Here is a 14,865-nt window from a genome sequence, read left to right on the forward strand (position 1 = left end):
AATAATGCTGACAGCGTCGACCAAAAGTGAGCATTATTATCATTTTAAAAGGCAGATGATTGTTAAGTTTTACTGTGACTTGTTTGTCTTTATTTCCAAACATAGCTGAACAATTTTAATTGCTCTTTTCTTACTTTTACCTCTTACTTTTTTCCCCCCACTTGGCAGGGTAATCAAAAAATGTTTTCCACAATCACTTTGGGGTTTGGCTTAACTTCAGAAGCTGACATCCCAATGTAATTATTTTACAAGTGTCTGCAACAACAGAAATGTTATTTTATCAAGTGGAGGGGGAAAAAAAAAAATATTGTCTCTCTGAGTTCCAATTCAACACAGTCACCTTGTGCTCGCAAAGTTCACTTTGATGCTTGAAATGACACTTCAGGTTTAAAACCCTGAAAAGCAACACAGGCATCCCAGGTTTCTTCAACTAAAGCGATTCTCCTAATTTGGCAGTCCTGTGGCTCCTCTTTGCATATTTGTGCTGTGCTTTCACAGAATATTACTAGTGCCTAAGCACGCGGTAAGAATGCGCTTTTGAAAAAGCTTCTTTTTCCTTTTTGTTTGTCCAAAGGACAAACTACATCCATCCAGCCATCCATTTTCTTTGCCGCTTATCCTCACAAGGGTCGCAGGGAGTGCCGGAGCCTGTCAACGGGCAGAAGGCAGGGTACACCCTGAACTGGTTGTCAGCCAATCGCAGGGCACATCGAGACAAACAGCCGCACTCACAATCACATCTCGGGGCAATTTTGAGTGTCCAATTATTGTTGCATGTTTCTTGGGATGTGGGAGGAAACCAGAGTGCCCGGAGAAATCCCACACATGCGAACTCCACACAGGGATTGAAGCCGGGACCTCAGAACTGTGAGGCCGAAACTTTCCAGCGGAACCACCGTGCCGCCGAGCAAAATACAGGTCAGTACAAATATTCACACTCACATTCATTTTGCGGGTACTCCCCTTGTGCTGCCTGCATGGAACTCAAGCAAGAGTACCATTACACCATCAGTAACTTTGACATTGTTTTCGTTGAGCAAAACAACAATTATTGTAATTTATTTTTTATATTGGGCGGCCCGGTGGATCAGATGGTAAAGCGTTGGCCTCACAATTCTGAGGTCCCGAGTTCAATCCCGGAACTGCCTGTGTGGAGTTTACACGTTATCCCCATGCCTGCATGGGTTTTCTCCGGGCACTCCGGTTTCTTCCTACATCCCAAAAACATGCAACATTAATTGGACACCGTCAACTGCCCCTAGGTGTGATTGTGAGTGCCGCTGTTTGTCTCTATGTGCCCTGCGATTGGCTGGCAACCAGTTCAGGGTGTACCCCGCCACCTGCCCGTTGACAGCTGGGATAGGCTCCAGGACTCCCCGTGACCCTCGCGAGGATAAGCAGCAAAGAAAATTGATGGATGGATTTTTATATAGTGTATAACTTAGCACATTTCAACTGTGGTGTAACGCCCCCCCCCCCCCCCCCCCAAGAATTGAGACAGTAAGTGAGCTGGCGGCATTTGGTAGGCATTTATACCATGCGCAGACCTACAAAAGAAGCATATCATATTCCAAACAAGTCTTTCTTCCCAATAGTCCTCTGAAGATAAAAACTGACGAGCCGACATACGACTCGCACCGGGACAGCCAAAGATCCATGTCTTAGCCACCCCTGACCCAGAGTATGTCAGCGCTGATCGGAATCCCGATTTCCCTTTTGCTGCTTCTCTATCAGCCTGAAGCTCGGTGTTGTCACGGCGAATTGCAGTTCTCAAATGAACTCAGCGGTGTGTTTACATTTTCTGTTTATAACCTCTGACTTCAGGGTTTGGCATCTGTGCCTTATTTGTACGCGAGTGCCCATTTAGCTTTCGCTGCCCAACGCCCGCTTCTTCCCTCAGGAGGTCTACAAACACGCACGCATGTACACAAGCAGACGCACACAAACGCACATCGACTTCCATCCAACTCTCTTTACAGCCTGCTGCCACCTGACAACAGTCGCCTCCCTCCAACTGGTCGCTGGGAAAAAAAATAAAAGTAACCTCATCAGCCTGGATGCCAATCATGCGCTTATGAATATTCATGAAACCCGATGTTGCTGCATTGGGGACTGCAAGGAAGTGGACAGTTTGTCATATACAGGGGAAAAATTACAATTTATGGATGTTTGCACTGCTTTGCACATGCACGTTGTTTTGTATATACTGTATATGCATTTGCTCTTCTACTCAGAAGCATTAAGGTGGACACTATGATTCAACTGATGAGGTGAAATATGCAATTAATATTACATTGAATGAGTATTTTTAGATTCTCCAATGAAAGTAGCCCCAGCATTCCACTTATTTTCATATTCTCCAGGGTGTGCACTAAAAAGTGATAACTAGTTTGGTATAATAAAAGGAACACTATCGTCAAAAGTGGAGTTGATTAGAATGCAGGGGATGAAAAAGTGGTTAAGGAAACTAGTTTCCTCAGTTGGAGTCAATAATTGAGAGCCATATTTGCAGCAAATATTTTTGTGCGTCCTGCGATTTGGAAATAGAACAACGCTGCATGAACCGTGTACATAGTGAAAATGATCAGGGGAAAAGAACCGTCCCGGTTTGATAGTATTTACCGGTTACAAATCCCAGACATATCTGACATCAAACGGCAGACAGCAAATCTGTGAATCTGACAGGCACGGAAAGCCTAAAAGGAACAAATAGAGAAAACATAGTGGATTTGGATTTTTTTTTTTACTACAAAGATCGTCTTTAAATTGTAAAAGCGATACTGTGTTGGATTTTCTTCATCCATATTTGACAGTGCATTGATTTGTATTGCCAAGCAACCACATTTTCAAGTTTGATTCCTTTTCAACCCACCTGGCCTCTTTACTACATTTTCCATCTTTTACTTTCTTTTTTTTTTTTGTTTTTTTTTAAACTTACTTAAACTCCCCCATCACCTCCTCAAGGTTACCAAAAACTTGAACGACAGGCAATTAAGTGAGTTGTCGGAGGGACTGCTGACAGCAATTACAAGGTGTGTAGGAATTCATCTGGCGCTGCGACACCCTTTTTGCACCTTCTTCCAACACCCAGCGCTCCCAACACACCCGCGCACACAGAAGAGATAACATTTGATGAATTGGGGTGAAATAAGTCAGGAATCAAAACTACTCACGAAGGAGTGACACTGGAAGATAAAAGACAAAGTCGGCGGGGGAAATGCAAAATGTGAAGCGAAGACAGACGAAGAAGAGAGAAGTGAAGGGGAAAATGGCAGAGAGCAGGATGCGTGATTAAAGAAAAAAAAAAATACGTAGCGAGGGTTGGTTTTGTCAAGCGGAGAGCTCATCCCGGCGCGATCACCGGGAGTCATGTGGACAGCTGAGCAGAAGCATTCGGTTGAGCCGTGTTTAGCGCGGTTTTAGTTTTCGGGGTTTGTACTTGACAATTTTTGATTTGAAAAGACTTTTAGTAAGGTTTTGCATTTGGATTTTGCTGCAGCAACATTTTCCATAGTCAACCCCCGCATTGTGCAAGTCGCTTTGGAACACATCCTACATGATAATCAGGTCAAAATAACCAATTTAGAAAGAATACAGTCTTTCTATATTATACGTATAAACATTTGTTTTTCCAGTTGTAGCCTCCCACACGGCTTTAATACATTGAAATTTATTCTAAGACACAAAGATTTCCTTGGCACCTGTTTTCACACTGTCAAGAAAAGGGAAACTAGTGTACAAAGTCACCTGGTGGAGACAAACAGACACTCGCTCACGCACTTCTCCAGAAGAAGAAGCAAAGCAGATTCAAACTTCATATTGCACTTCAAGTTACTGTAAAACTGACAAATAAAATGAGAATTAAGCACTGCATATTCACCCAAAACCACATGAGTCTGTTAGCTTAATGCTAGCAGATATTGCAAAACACCACTGACGAGCTAATGGAAATTAGCACTGATGTTACTGTAAAAAAAACGTTACTCGTAGGCATATATTATCGCTACTGTGAGAACAACAAAAGGTACTGGAGTTGGCCTGCCTCTTCTTTTTTTTTGCTAACTTTTGCTAACGCTCCTTTCAGTCACTGCTTTTCATGATCCGATTATGTCTTTTATTGAATATGACTTCTTGCCATCTGTTGAAAATATATAATGAATATCACACAGAGATTGTTTACTGGTGTTAATTTACTGTATTTCTCTCTTTCACTCTTTTTTTTTTTTTTTACTGAAGCGACCCATGGGTTGATGTTTCTATAGTAGCAGGAGTTTCAATGCACCTGAGGCAAGTGAATGCAGCACGGCGCTAGTGGAGTGAATGGTGCAGAACAAAATGAGGTGCCTTCCTTTAAGGAGCAAACAAACCTCAGACATTACCGTACAATCAAAAAGGTCTGACTTGAATGAACCAAGGTCACGTAATTAAAGCCGTATGAAGAGGCTGGCGTCCCTGGCTGGCGTGCCGCCTTTTAACCATTCAAATGCGGTGTGGTGGTAATTTCAGATTAAATGCACATTGCCAGTGAGTAAACGATTTTCCTGCAACATCCTAGTAAGGGATTTTTTTATTTTTTTTTATGATGGGCCGACATCAGCGTGACGTATGTTTGCTGTCTGGGTGGATACTAATGTTTTGTGCCCTTGAGCGGGATGCCCTTTCCCGAGTGTAAAGATTCATTTTTTCCTCAGGGATGGTGAGGAATATATTTTTGCATCACTGGTCCCATCATTTGATGAGAACGACATGGTAGGCACGATGCTAACCTATAAATAGCATTTCCAGAGGCCAAATACGACAACAGCAGCCTTGATTAGCATTTGAGATAAATATCTTTAAAAAAAAAAAAGAAAAAAAAGACGCATCTTGATTATTCAGTGTTAATGTCACACGCGTACAATGATTCATCATTACACCGAGGCGGATATACCCATCACCTTACAATTTTTTTTTTTTTTCTAATCTCTTTTCGATTTGTTTGTGGCTCTGGAATACAAGGACGCGGCTCGGGTGATGGATGGCAGCATGTCGTGACTTTAGCCACGACGCACAGCCCGAACTAACTGGAACCGGAAATGAGAAGACTTAGAAAGTGCATTTGAGAGCGGATGATTTTATTTTTTTTTTTTTACTTCCTGAATCCATTTATATGGATATTCATTTAATTTATATATACTGTAGAAGTGATTAGGTCGGACGCAAAGTTCTGAGTTTATTTTTTTGAATATCGAGCTTTCCAGCGAGTTTGCGCATTCTTTCTCTCAGCTTTCTTTCACATTCCAAAAACATCCGTATGAAGGCTTTTTTGTTTTCCATAGCTGTGAATTTGAATGGGTGTGTGTCTATATGTGCCATGCAGTTGGCTGACGATCTTTCACAGGGGAAATGGGAAGTGGTACGCTTCCAAGAACCAGACAGCAGTGGATCGTCAAATAAACAACCATTTTTTTCTCATTTTGCCGTTTTGATGGACACATTCCTCTCACCCCTGACAGATAAATGGTATGTTCCTGGCATCCTATGTCACGTCTGTTTGAATCAAGGAAGTGGTGTGCTACTACACGGATGGATAAACAAACAAATATTTTCTGTCTTACACTACTGTCACCCGGGAGACATTCTAGTGCTAATCGTATTCATGGCATAGGCAGAATTCCAACTTTGATTGTTATTGTAATGAGAAGGTGGGCAGAAGAATGTGGAGGATTTTTACCGCAGTGTGGAAAAAGAGTGTAACTGTATCACTCACATAAAGTTCAATAAAACTCTAGGCATGGGGATGGTTTTTGATTCACTCCTCAGTCTTTGCAAGTACTTTAAATGTGAGGCGCAAATCTCCTGGACAGGCAGCATACCTGCATACTGTACACAGGAAAAAAAACAACAAAACAAAACTGTGGTATCACCTTTGGGACAACACAAGAAAGGTCCTCTTATCGTGAGCTCTGGTGATTCTAAAATAATGCATGATAACATCTTGTAACGAAACAGCCAGACTGGCACTGTGCCCCTCCAAAACACAAAACAAAACAACCTGAGATAAACTGGAATACAGGCGACGTCTTATTGACTCACATCCATGGACGACATCCCTAATGCTTTCCGGTAAATGGGAGAAAATATCTGCAGCCAGGTTCCATAATCTTAATGAAAACCTGCACAGGAAATTATATTAATGGAAGAGAAAAGGTCTCTGCTATCTATTAATTATTTTTGTCACTTCCATACCGGCAACACTATGGTTAAATACCCCAAAAAATAATTACTTGTATTTATTTATTTACATTTATTGTAGATTTCTGCTGAGATAATCGTTGACATATTTAAATTGTTTGTGCGTGCAACACATTGCTTTCTTTAATAATAAGGGGAAAATATATCCATGCGGCGGTACAGTTTTTTTTTTAACTTAAAATTAGTTTAAATCAAATTGCCAAATGCTGTACAGTAAAAAAAAAATCCATAGTACATTAATAATTCATTATTATACACCCGTTAATTCAGACGAAGCAATCTATGGATGACTTGTCATCCCAAGATTTTCTTATTGCTCTGCCTGACAGCTGCTCCAAATTGTTCATGTAGCCATCATGCGGTTCGCTGCGTGGGTTGTGCTAAATGATTTGAAAGAAACAAACCTGCAAAAAAATATGAAAAAAACTGCTAACCCGTGTATTGTGCCTCCTTCCAACAGAGCATTTTGGAGATTTTTATTCGGCCTGAAAGTGAAAAACAACCAATTTTGGTCAGCTTTAAGCAAATTGGAGCATAGACTAGCAAGCCATTTACCACTCCCTATCAACTGTTCAATAAAAAACTAAACAAAACAAAAAAAAATCCTAATTTTGCACTTTCTGACAATGTTTCCTTATCAAAATGTCAAAGGGTCAGTGGCGCTGATTGTGAGCTTTTCTGCGTGGTGGTGATAAAAGTGAAAAACTAACTACTTGCTTTAGGTCAAGCTATTTATTTCATTTTTCTTAAACAAGGATTAAGATGACAGCATTATTTATATACGCCGTGTCAAAAACAAATTGTAAAAGCTGTGTCAAATCCATGTGCACCACTCTGCTTGCTGACATTTTGGATAATCCATTATTAGCAGCAGTTATAGTCGTTGTAGCAGTGCCTATTATAAGGTTTTTCTAGGTGGAAAACCATTTTATATTGAAGACATTTAAACATTATGTGTTTGAAAGTGTGTCAGGAGGAGCACAGCGATAGAGAAGTTTCAGAAAAAGGTTGGAGAAGCACATAAAACATGATAGGGAGAAAAAAGATGACTGGGGAGCTCCAAAGATGGATGAATGAAACAATGACAGGGATGTTCTTGAGAGATATGAAGTGAGGGGAAGGACGGAGAGTGAGTACACAAAAGTGAAGGTTTCCGCGTACTGCTGCAGGTGGATGATGTGGGTGGCGGGCCAGCGGCACTGGGAGAACCAATCCAATCAGCTGTAATGGAGCCAAAGGTCACTGTTCACTCCTCCTACACTGATATGGCCGACGGCCCGAGGATGACACATCTAGTAGCCATGAAACGTTCGAGCCAGCAAACACCAGCATTCAAATATAAAGGTACACGCCGGGAATAACATCATGTAGCGACAATTAATCTGATTTACTTTTTGTGATTAGTCTATTTTCTTGTGGGAAGGTTGGTTTTGGGCCAATCTGCAATAGAATCATAGAAAAAATGCTTAATGCTGCAAAAAAAAAAAAAAAAAAAAAACACTGCATTGAAGGCATTACTGTAATTCCCGGCCTACAGAGCGCACCTGGTTACAAGCTTCACTGAGTACATTTGTAAAGGAAATACCATTTGGTACATACATACACTGCTAATGCTAAAATAAAACCTACCGGTAAATATCACTGAGACATGCCAATAACACAGCAGCAACACGCTAGCACAGCGCTAACGCGAGCGCAGCGCTAACAGAGCCGGTAAAAGTCACTTCCTCGGCACATATATTCCACTGGTCTCATTCTTACCTTTTCCGCTCGACTGCCCCCTTGCGGCCGTTAGGAAAAAAAATGCAGACATTAGCCGCATCACCGCATAAACCGCAGGCTTGAAAGCGTGTGAAAAAAATTCGCAACTTGTAGGCCGGAAATTACGGTAATTCAAATTCACTCATATGAACACCAACATTGGGTTGTGTTTATTTCCCCAGAATTTGGCTGGTGTTTGACCAATTTGAGAAAGCGAGACAGAAGGGAAAGACGACAATGGATCCCTGCAGCAAACTGGAGATTTCGGATCATCATACAGCGGTATCCTGTCAGCTGGCGTTATTGTGTGTTTATTGTCCATCATCAACGGTCCAATGACAATGAATATGAATGGAAGGATTGAAATTATGACTGAAGCGCTCACACGGGTTATTCACCAAATGGAGTCAAGGGTTTGATCTGCAATGACGCCGCATCAGAGTTCCGAGCTGTTCAATTTCAACAGGTCGCCCTTGGAAATAAAAAGAGGGCTCGCTATTAATGAATCCAAAATGATGGGCCAGCAATTGGTTTAATCAGTCTAAGTATGCCCAAAGCACATCTCGCTATTAACCCTCATGCCTGAGGAACCCGAGACAATTTATTAATGCTGATTCCTGGCAAAGCTTTCCTGCATGATCTCTGCCTTTTTTTTTTGGGGGGGGGGGGTGGGATGGGGGTGGTCCTGACACAAATGTGCCGTGCTTGTGACACTGTTAACATGTACGCTATTGAGCCGGTAGTGTGAAGCTTGTGACATTTTAGTGCTTGAAGGGGAATAAAAAAATGAATTGAAGGGTATGCCTCTGTCCATAAATTGCATCTACGCTTGCAAAAATATTATATAATATAAGTTATACAATGATGTCAAAACTGTGCCTCATTAGTAAATTTGATTGTGTATATATATATATATATATATATATATATATATTCTTTTTTTTTTTTTTAACCTCGATAGAATAGATGAGATACTGCATGGTGAATTGTTTGTGAACTACAAATTGTCGTTGACTCCTGTTTTATCATCCTCACACTGGCTCCCGTTTTTTTGTGTTTGTAAATATCCATCCATTTTCCATGCCGCTTATCCTCACGAGTGTCGCGGGAGTACCGGAGCCTAGCCCAGCTATCAACGGGCAAGAGGCGGGGTACACCCTGAACCGGTTGCCAGTCAATCGCAGGACACATCGAGATAAACAGCCGCACTCACAATCACACCGAGGGGCAATTTTGAGTGTTTTTGGGATGTGGGAGGAAACCGGAGTGCCCGGAGAAAACTCACGCAGGCACGGGAACAACACGCAAACTCCACACAGGCGGGTCCGGGATCGAACCTAGGACCTCAGAACTGTGAGGCCAATGCTTTCCAGCCGACCCACTGTGGCGCCCAGCATAAAATATATCCGTTTAAGTTTCATTGCCTCAAAAGTACGCTTCTATTGTGGTATTTGATTTTTTTTTTTTTAAAGCAAAAGAAAATACTAAATTTAGTTCAAACTTCATATGAATGTACGCTAGTGCTTCAGGCTCTATAACTTTCTACAATGTTATGATTTGGAGGTGACATTTGGAGGTGGCTCTATTGACAACCCACAGCCTGTGATGAAAGTATGACAGCCCCTCCCCCCCCCAAAAAAAACCAGCTACATGCACATGCCAAAGAGAAACTTTGAAAAGTATGTGCGCGAATCATTATGCTGTCCCTCCAGCAAAACTACACAGTAAAAACAACTCCTGTCGATAGTCCGTGGCTTGGCTATAGCGCCGTGCTCTCATTGTGAATAATGATCAGCGAGATGCAGCGCAGCAAGAAATAAAAATCATGGCGTTCAAATAGGAAGCCTGGAGGCACGAGGCAGTGGGGCAGCTGCACTCGTCCTCTTTGTGTCTCCGGGTCCAAAAGCCAAACATTATGAAATAAATTAGATCGCGGGCATTGCTCTGATCATTATTTTTTTGGACACCCGCTGAGGGGCTGATTAATTTCCATGCTGATGTCTTTTATTCCATTTTTTTTTCTCCCAAGGTTTATCTTTGCTGGCTTTGTTCTTGGTTTCTTTATTCCTCTTATATACTGTAAGTATCACATCAAATATGGCTGCTTATGCCAACGCTAATTAAAAATGCATTGTGCTCCTTTTCCTCTCATTAACCCGCACAAGTAGAAGAGAGGAGAGGCCGTGTTTTCAAGGACATTCAAGCTCAAGGTGGAAAATTTAGGGTGGTTTGGAAAAAAGCTTCAAGGATAAAAGGGACAGAGGAGCTTTAAAGTGTTTTGTCAATTTCTTTCGCAAAGTTTCCCAAATTTTATTCTTTTGATTTCCAAGCAGGCCAGTTGTTTGGAAAATGGCTTTTGATCTATGTTTACTGTAATAAATTAATATCTTCTTTAGTGTTAGTTTTTGCTCACTGCAGAGGTGTCCAAAGTATGGCTTGTGTGCCATTTGTGGCCTGCAGCTATTGACGGGCCTGGAGCGAGTTCATCCATCCATTTTCAATGGCACTTGACTGACTACATTTAAGATTGCAGGTGAGTTTTTAATGAACCAGTCATGCCACTTTTTTTTAATGTGGGAGGCTCGCTAGCTTATGTGAAACCTTTGTAACAACTGTGAGAAAATGCAAAACCCACAAAGGAACCCGGAGCCACTATTTGAAGACTGAACCTCAGAACCATGAGGGAAACAGGCTTACTTTGCAGCCATAATATTTCATAAAAATAAAAGTAAATATGCACCACATCAAAACATGACAAATATTGATAAGAACCACTGAAAAGAAAACATTCTAAACAAAAAGTTGAAATGCTGAATATTACAGGATTTTCTTTGTCTGTAATAATCCAACGCTGAGTCTAATTGCGCATTTTTTTCTCACATATATATATAATCACTTTGCATATTATCACCTGCCATGACAAGGTTTTGACATGTTTAATTAAACAGGATCACACTGGAGGTAATATTGTACTGTATATCATGACAGCTGTGACGCTGAGCGAAGATCATCACAGCACTACATGATTGTGATCTGTTTTTTTTTTTATTTTTTTAAATATACATTTCAATCAGCACCATTTATTAGTTAGTAATAAGCAAGAACGAATCCTGGTTTCGGGGTTTATCCAATCAGTAACCGACTCTCCCAAGACAAATACTTTCACAAATGCTAGCGCAACACGCTCATTTTACAACAACAGCAACTTTGACAACCCCGCCTGACAAAAAACATATTTTAATAAATTTTCTAATAATCTTAAAGTGATGAAGTTTAGGAAACCCTGGTCTAAGAGAAAAAGAAACAATAACTGATTAACACTGACATACAATAACAATAAAACACTAATACCTCAAGTAGCAGCACTGAAGATGGCCTGAGGCCCAGAGAGGTCTAGTTGAGAAAAAAATATAAAAAAAATAAATAAATAAAAATCAATACGTCTCAGTATCCATTACCAGCAAAGGAGATGAAGAGTAGCAAGAGAAAGACAGAAAGACGAAGAGGGGCACAGACGGCGCCGCAAATAAGCATTAGTTTCGCTGACGGGAGAAGCAATGAGGTCGGAGGCATGCTTGTACACTACTTCAAAATCCGTCCATTTTCCACGCCGCTTACCCACACAAGGGTCAAGGAAGTGCCTATCCCAGCTAATTGTAATAAAGCTAAAAATGCATTTCCATCTATTCATTTTTACTATTATGTTCTGCTGGTACTGTGACTGCTTTTATAATTTTTTTTTATGTTAACTAAGTTTTTCTTTCGCCTTGTTTTGTCACCTGAAAGATTTGTTACATATTTTGCAAATAACAGGTTTGTTGTTGTGAATTTTGAAGCCGGAAGTTTCCCGGGGGTGAGGTTGACTGGAACGGGGGCCAATAGATAACACGAAGGTGACGAAAGGATTGAAAAAAGTAATTGTTGTGGGTTTCATTTTTTTTTTCCTCAATCTGAGACTAAAGGGAAATTTCTTGAAGTTTTAATTGAGGTTTTAAGTGTAGTGACAGGCAAGCATGTGGCAACATTTCTGTAATGTCGTTACTGAAAGATTAAATTGGTCTGCAATTACAACACTAACCTGGGGATATTATTGTGTGTGTGTGTGTGTGCGCACGCTCCAATCCATACAAACAATCCTCAATTTAAAGCTTCTCACTATACCATTCACAGTCATCAGTATTCCACCCTAATACTGATAATTACCTATAATCTTCTTGTCCTTCTGTTATTTATTTTTCTGTAGATTCGGGCGGATTTTGGTCTTAAGCCAAATTCTGATGAAAATGTTGCAACAATCGGCATCGCATGCACGGATTTACATTTCTCTTTCACCATTTTCCCCACTTTCCCCACATCAAAGCAACACAGCATCATTATCTGTTTGCAGATTTTGGCATATTTTGGTTTAAAGGTTACGTCCTGATTGGGTAATCCGAGCAGCGAGACGCACTCTCCTATCACCGTCATGACTACTTCACTGACACCGTCAGCAGCATTTGATCTTGTTCTTTGACTTGTGTTGTTTTTACTACCACCTCCCACACTTTTTACTACATGCTGGCATCATCTCACCTGAATTTGGCATCATTTGAGGCAAAACTAATACTGGCACGCTATCCCGCATCTCAAATTCCAAGAAAGACTTCAAAATAACACCGCAAACTTCCTTTAATTATCTTCTTGCCCCACGTTATTTGTGTCGCCACCTACCATTTCACCTATCTCTTCGTATATTTTCCAGAGTGTAACATGCACTCTTGTGATTTTTACAGCGTGACACTACAAACAGCCTTTAACCTTCTTCTGGTTCTGTGGTTTTTGTAACCACTGGCTGACATGGGCACTTTTTCTTTACCAAGACTATCAGCAAGGGGGATATCATGGCCGTTATTACTGCAATTTGGCTTTCATCTTTTTCCACTTTTTCCATTTTTCAGCTGAGGTTGTGGTATACTAAGAGGTCACAAAATTCGAGTTTTTTTCACCCCCTCTTACGAGCTACAAATTTATACACCCCAAAAGTTTTGTTTTCAGTGAAGCTACAATTCTTTAGATTTATTGAAAAAAAAATTGGGTTCTACATCAAAAGATGAGATTCAAGCTCATCATCCATCTATCCATCCATCCATCCATCCATCCATCCATCCACTTAGCTGCTTATCCTCCCAAGGGTTGAGGGGAGTGCTGGAGCCTATTCCAGCTGTCAACGGGCAGGAGGCGAGGTACACCCTGAACTGATTGCCAGCCCATCACAGGGCACATCGAGACAAATAGCCGCATTCACAAACACACCTAGGGGCAATTTAGAGTGTCCAATTAATGCATGTTTTTTGGGGGGATGGATGTGGGAGGAAACCGGAGTGCCCTGAGAAAACCCACGCAGGCACGGGGAGAAAGAACATGCAAACTCCACACTGGCGGGGCAGGGATTGAACCTGGGACCTCAGAACTGTGAGACCAACGCTTTCCAGCTGATGTACCGTGCCCCCCCCAAGCTCATCATTTCAATTTTTTTTCCATCTATTTCCATCCATCGCCCATCCATAATTCCATCCAGCCATTAATCCATTTTCTTCGCCGGTTATCCTCACGAGGGTCGCGGGGAGTGCTGGAGCCTATCCCAGCTGTCAGTGGGCAGGTACACTCTGAACTGGTTGCCAGCCAATCGCAGGGCACATTGAGAAACAACCGCACTTAACAATCACACCTAGGGGCAATTTAGAGTGTCCAATTAATGTTGCATGTTTTTGAAATGTGGGAGGAAACCGGAGTGCCCGGAGGAAACCCAGGCAGGGACGGGGAGAACATGCAAACTCCACACGGGCGGATCCGGGGCCGATACATAATTAACCCACCAAAACGTTATTCTCTTTCGACTCCTTATTAGCAAACGAACTGCATGCTTTGTAAGGTTTAAGTCAGAGATTAACTTGGACCTTCAAAAATCTTCCACTGCTAACCCCCGATGAACTCTTTTGTTGTTTCGGCAGCTCGTTGACGAGAATAATCATCCCAGATGATGATCCCGGACTCAGGTTTAATTCATTCGTGTGCTTGTCCCAAAAGAAGTCATCTCAGTTCAAGCCAAGGCATTACCGCTGCTGAGTTTCACTCCTCCTCTGTTCATGCTGTTCAATGTTTTTGCTCAATAAAATAAATTGCTTCAATAAAAGCTAAGACGTTGATCATGTTTCACATTAATTTAGTCAAACCCAAATCCCTCTCTCTCTCTCTCTCTCTCTTTCACACACGGAGATCTGAGTTTTGTATATATTCATGATGCGTCACACACGATCTTTGCAGCTTCCTAATCAGCATTCCGTCCTTCCTTTCCCCGCTGACGGTGTCTTGCTGACATTTTTGGTAGCCAGGATAATTTCATTCTACCGCCTCACAGTTAGGAAACAGGCGTCTGGTATTTATTATTTTGGTTCTCCTGGTTCAATCTCCAAAAAACTTTGTGCTTCCTTTTCCAAAAAAAAAAAAAATAAAAAAAAATACACCCCTTGCAGAGCCCATTAGGAGGACAAATACAACCTCAGTAGCTCTTTGGAGAGAAAAATCAACACATCGCAACATCACCAAAGTCTCCCTAGAATGTTTCCTGTGCAACAAAAAACATGCTGTGACATTTTAATCAAGGCCACCCTTTGCCTGTGTATAGACAATATCCGCGGTTCATATTAAATATGGCATTCATTTGGCAACTACATAAAGCTTGTCAAGAACACAGAATCCACTCATTACTTTCCACTTGACTCTTTAATTTATGGCCTGAACCCTGTTCAATTCCTGATGAATTTATTACAGTATAATAGAATTCCAAATTTTAAAACACAATGGCAGACTTTTTTAATCAAGAATAGTAAG

General features: G+C 41.3%; 1 protein-coding gene and 1 long non-coding RNA gene across 4 annotated transcripts in view; one reads left to right on the forward strand and one right to left on the reverse strand.

Moving 5' to 3' along the window:
* The window catches only part of fut8b (fucosyltransferase 8b (alpha (1,6) fucosyltransferase)), a 197,926-nt gene that overhangs the window by 135,614 nt on the left and 47,447 nt on the right, over positions 1 to 14,865 (reverse strand). The gene's annotated exons all lie outside the window — the stretch shown is intronic.
* LOC133496760 (uncharacterized) lies at positions 5,077 to 8,620 on the forward strand. The gene is made up of 3 exons (XR_009793850.1): positions 5,077 to 5,502; positions 7,404 to 7,578; positions 8,178 to 8,620. It is a non-coding gene; the product is annotated as an uncharacterized LOC133496760 (long non-coding RNA).

The sequence above is a fragment of the Syngnathoides biaculeatus genome, chromosome 23 (assembly GCF_019802595.1).
Source record: "Syngnathoides biaculeatus isolate LvHL_M chromosome 23, ASM1980259v1, whole genome shotgun sequence".
Classification (NCBI taxonomy): domain Eukaryota; kingdom Metazoa; phylum Chordata; class Actinopteri; order Syngnathiformes; family Syngnathidae; genus Syngnathoides; species Syngnathoides biaculeatus.